This window comes from Pinus tabuliformis, chromosome J (assembly GCF_031772625.1).
Source record: "Pinus tabuliformis cultivar Carrire ecotype Pingquan chromosome J, CPIR1, whole genome shotgun sequence".
NCBI classification, from domain to species: Eukaryota; Viridiplantae; Streptophyta; class Pinopsida; order Pinales; family Pinaceae; genus Pinus; species Pinus tabuliformis.
This window is the reverse complement of record NC_142295.1, coordinates 137,179,591-137,185,252: the sequence shown is the minus strand read 5'-3', so window position 1 is coordinate 137,185,252 and position 5,662 is coordinate 137,179,591. Positions and strand designations below refer to the sequence as shown.

General features: G+C 41.9%; 1 pseudogene; it reads right to left on the bottom strand.

The window, feature by feature from the left end:
• Window positions 1–3,765: 3,765 nt before the first annotated feature.
• Window positions 3,766–5,145, bottom strand: LOC149226007 (ubiquitin C-terminal hydrolase 12 pseudogene; annotated as a pseudogene).
• Between the last annotated feature and the right edge of the window lie 517 nt (window positions 5,146–5,662).

The following is a 5,662-nucleotide window of genomic DNA, read 5'->3' as shown; positions in this document are numbered from 1 at the left end:
GAACAATTCTTAGATTATTCAAATGACAAAAACTCCTTTCTATATATAGGAGTCTAAGGGGTCACAATATAACCAATCCGACCTAACAATAATAATATGAAGGCACAAAAATAACAATAGAGGGATTCTATGGGGTACATTAATAACAATATGGGCACAAAAATATTAATAAGGGATACAACGATAATAGTAATTGATGAATCATTAGTATTATAGGGACCTAACAACTTCTGTTTTTTCCAATTTACAAGACCGATGCTAATGACCTTTGTTTGCCTCGTGCCTGTTGGGCATGGAATCCCCCCACGACATGTTTTGGGGCTCAAAGCCTAAGTTTTGACCAAATATTGTTGTAAATACTCCGCGAATTGTGGGCGAGGAGCGCAAAATGTGTGATAGAGTCACAAGGTCGTCTGCCCTAGTCTTGTAATGTAATGTCGGCCTACCCATGGTCCACAAACCATGGGATTGTATAAATAGAGCGAGGCTCTAAGTGTAAAAAAGGAAAGTAATAGATGAGGAAATAGAAGCGAAGAGCAAGAGTCTAAGTGACTAATTGTTTCTTTGGGTCGTAGAGTAGGAAAAGCTCTACAGCTGAGTGTGCAGAGGCCTAGAAGTCCACAGCTGAGTGCGCGGACCCCTGCAGCTGAGTGCGCAGGGCGGAGTCGAGTTTGTAACTGAAGAAGAGATTAATAAAGAAAGGTTTTGTTACCAATTCGTGTATCTATTATTGGATTAATGCATGGTTAATGTAAATCACAAATATACTGTTTATTTACTGCGCGCACATGTATGACTGGTTTATATTGCTAAAGATAACTTAAACGCATACAAATAAGCTAAGTTAATCAACTAACAATGGAATAATAGTCAAGGCTTGGGTAATAACGATGTTCAGCCCCCAAGTAGGGTTGCGCGAAGGCAGCACCTCAGGCTATGAGGAATGGGTAAGTGTACGTAGCGACGTGCGCAGGGTCGAACCGTGGACCACTTGAACTCATTAGACATCTCCAAGGTGCAGAAACCTGGTTCTAGCACCATCCCATACTACTTCGGGTGAGACCTCAATCCGCACTCTGTGGATTGTTGATGAAAGGGCCAATAGTACCAGGATTTTTTGGCTAAATCACCTATGAACCTGGGTCAGGCCCCAATAAGCCAACAAATGGTTCTGTTGCCGGGACTGAGATTTGTATAAGAGATGTCTGATGTAGTGTCACTCGAATCCAACAAAGAAAGAAATTGAAGAGTGGCTGGACAGAAAGATTCAGGAGTTTGCGGTGCAGGAAAATAGGAATCTGCAAGTACTGAAGGAACAATGGTTAGAGCGCTACTTATATATGGAAATCCATGAAATTTTCTTTGCATCCTTTCCCTCTGAGTTGTACGAGTGGATCGCGAAGCTAGTAGGCAGTCAAGGAAGGTGTAGGCTCGACAAACCGATTGTGTGGAATCCAGAGTTGGTGCGTAGACTAGAAGCATCAGAAGATAAGATCGCGCGCGCTGTGGGCCATTAGATCTATCGAATTATAGGAGGGTTTATCACTGAGTTCATGGTAGATACATCAGTTAGCTAAAGCAAGGCGAAACGACGTTTCCTCAAAGGACTGCGAGGTAAGTATGTTAAATATTTGAACACTTGGATTAAAATGCTACTGTGTGAAAAGTGGGTTATGCAAATAAATTGATGTTTGGGGCTACGCGAAGTGGGAGTATCTATAGAAACAAAGGTAGTGCAGAAATAGAAACTAGCCCCTTGATTTCACCTCAGGGAGAAAGCGAGGAAGAGCTCATGAAGGTTTCACCAAGGAGTGCGATCAATCAGATAAGACAAGGAATTCCACGCATACCACTTCCACTTACACCACCACCAGTTTCACCATCTTCAGCCCCATCTTCACCCACACCACCTCCACCACCACCACAGTTCAATATGCAAGCGTAATAAAGTTGTCGATGTTCAAAGGGTTAGGGAATGAAGATCCAAACCAATTTTGGTTCGTGGTAAAGGTTGTATGGGAAGCACAAGGAGTCACAGATGACAACATGAAGAAGGCAACACTGGTAAGCGCGTTGCAGGATCGCACATTGATGTCATACATTAAGCATTCCAATGACAATCCAAACTTAGGGATCGCGTATCCAAGCTACGCTGAATAGGGAATTTAATAGGCCAAAATCAGATACACAGTCGATTATCGGGTTTAAGGAAATCGCAATGCTTCCAGGCGAGACCCCCTGGGAGTTGGATCAAAGACTGAAGGGTATGATTCATGAAGCCAACATGACCTTGACAGATGGACAGCACCGTGCATGGTTTGTAGTGTCACTAACGCTACATCTAACGACCATGTTGTCACAGCAGAAGTTATCCACCCAGGCTAAAGCCTTGGAGATTGTAATGAGGCTACATGAGACCCCAATACAATATCCTAGACTAGGAGTCCAACAGATCCATGTGCAGTTGAAAAACCTATGTCTAGAGATCCAAAGTTTGAAACAATACAAGGACAACTCACCCAGAAGTGCGCGAGGATGTATGGTGCATAAAATGCAAAGGCCAGGGACATGACAAGGACCATTCTCAAGTCTTTGCGAACTACCTGGCGGGAGGAGGACCAATGCCATTGAGACTAGAGGCATAAGTGGGACCAAGTACGGTGCCTGCATTATGGTGTGCGATTTGTCAGATAGGAGGGAAGCATGCTACAGATAATTACCACTTGTTAGAGCTCGAATCTGCCTTAGGCTGAAGGAAAGCAGGATTCAAGGTAACATCAAACCAAGCTCAACCTCATAGCTAGCCCTATGAGGACAGGAGAGGGCTCTCTCCGAGCCTATCTCGGCAAAAGATATCCAATAGAGCCTAAGATGACCCAAATGCAAAACTGATAATGATTTTAGGCTAGTAAACAGATATGAAAGAGTTGACTCAATAAATCACTGAGTTTATGGTCTGTATGGGACAAGGACAGCATGAGCAGAGATTTAACCAAAGGCACAGGATATTTCATAAGGCGAGATAGGCATGAGGTTTTAGCAATCAAATTGAATTTAAATGGGGTGAAAGACTATTTAAGAAAGTTAAAAGGGCATCAATGTATGAATCCTTTCCAGGAAGAAGAAAACACATAAAGTCTTAACACTTCCTCAAGGCAGAGCAATGACTGAATTCTACCTTTCTCACTTAAAAGTATTCAGCTGGAAATGATCATGAATGAATGGCGAAACATAACAAAGACATATGAAACATAAAGGAAGAAACACATGCTAAATTCATACCGCAAGAATCTTATAAATCAGAGCTGCACCATTTAATTAATCCTCTGTCAAAATTGTACAGTGATAGTGCTGGGTTTTTTCCTCCCACACTTTTCCTTAGAACTCTCTGAACCCCCTACAAATGATTTTCAATACAATATATAACTCATAGCTGGGGAAAGCAAATCGATGAGAATAGGGAGCAGTTTCACCTAAAATCATGAAAATAGGAAAAGTCTGCTCTAAAAAGGAGCAGCATTACATCTCTCCTCGAATCTGTCGATGACCAATGAAGACGTGAAATCTGTAGGTGTAAATTCCTTTGAACCGCAACTGAAGATAAAAATAGGCAATCTGTTCCTATCTTTCTGCTGTGGTAAGTATTTTGCGTTTTAATTTAGGCTTTACGGTTTCTGACTTTTTGCCTTCCCTTTGCCGTTACTTTGTTTTAATAGTATGGTGCCCTGTGATTAGACAAAAAAAAACGCATGCATCTGATCCGGTCTAATCACCATGATATTTCTCCTCAAGTGCTCTCTTTACTTCTTCCTTTGTGACACGTTCATCATCAAACTTGTACCACTGGTCTGAGAGAGTTGGTCTAATGAAAGCGTAATAATGACCACCCTGCACACCTCCACTGTGAACCAAAACACTATGAAGAGTATATAAATTGCGCACACTTCTATCTGCATCTGGAGAGAGATATTTTCCATTGTCTCTGTCCAAGTCAAGTGAAGTAGAAATTCATATCGATCATTTATCTTGACCATTGTGTCTCGCATGAAATCATATTCAACGCTTCAACTGAAGTTGTAGTACAGGAGGAAAACCAAGGAAAAGAACACCTTTTCTTGCCTCCTGAAGTCCATACTGCTCTACATGATATTTGTTATCACCATCAAGTTGTTCAACTTCAACATACTTATCAAATGAAGCATAGACATCTCGGCAGCCTTTAACATCAAGTTGTAAATCATAGAATGATTCCTTCCTTGTAGATTTATAATCCACATTTATGCACTCGATGTAGTTCATATGATGTCCTTCAAATAGATGCTTTATTGTATCCTCAACAGCTGTGCCCTTCATTTTATCTTCTAACTTCTCGCAGAGTACTCGGTTTAGCTCCTCCACATCATGTTGCATGAAAGAATCATATGTGTCCCATCTGAATGATTTGGTCAAGTCTTTTGTTGAAACGTTGGTGTCACTGTGCTGGACTTTATAAAACAAGCTCTATAGAGCCAATGGAATACTTTTTGAGGGTATATCATTTTCAGTTGTGGGCATATGATAGACATCCTTTCTAAAGTAAGGAATATGATACAATGTCTGAAGCAAAGAATTCATGTAGCATGTCGCCCCTTGATTCTTCAGCCCAACAAAACCCGTCTGCTTTTTAGAATCATACACCCAATAATCAGGTACCCTTCGTGCATTGACTCCTGCTTCCACAATCAAAGTATCGTCTATCAAATATCCTTTTGTGGGGTCGTACACATCAGGTAAAGGCATGAATGATGTGTATCCTCAATCGCTCTCCCGGGCATTAAACTGGTGTTGTGTTTCTTTCTTGATGGTGAACTTGTGATGAATCTGATTAATGATAGCCAGACTGAAAAAGGCATATCTGCTCCAACCATAAGGTAATGTAGCGGAATCTGCCACATCTAAGTAAATGGATAAGTGGTCCACGTTGTTTCTTTTGGGGAATACCAAGACACGCCATTTATAACCCCCTACTATGAAAACATTCGAGTAACACTTCTTTACATTCAATTTGGAAACATGCTCAATCAGCCAAGTGAATTTGAATACTGGGGGCTCCTTCGTGGGCTGATTCTCTACTGTACTCACTGACTTGCTTTGTGCTGGTTCCATTGTATCAACGGCCCCCCTTACAAATCCATTTTGATGCAAATCCTTTCAAAAAATACACAACTGCTTCAGAAATCTGGTGAATGATTTCCTCTGGCTCCTGTCCAGCACGATGGATGTAACGAAGCACCCTTTTCACGAGATCAGAATGCACACCTCCCGTCACAGATACTCGAATATCCAAAACAGGTCAAAGTCTTTCACCATTTAAACTCCAATGTCTTCGCTTCTAAACACATCATACATGAATAAAATCACTGAACAGGCCCTGTCGACTTACTTGGAGAAGAATTGAGCTGAAACAAATTGAGTTTTTGATGAATTGATGATGAATTTCGGCCTTGGGGCTCTGTGCGCCGCACGCACTCCCAGTGCGCCGCACCTGGTGAGTGCGTTGCGCCAGTGTTAATTTACACTACGGAGGAGCGCCCAATGCGCCGCGCGGCCCATGTGCGCCGTGCCTTCTTCCTATGCACCGCGCAGCTCTGTTTCAACACAATTTCGACCTCCAACATTGAAT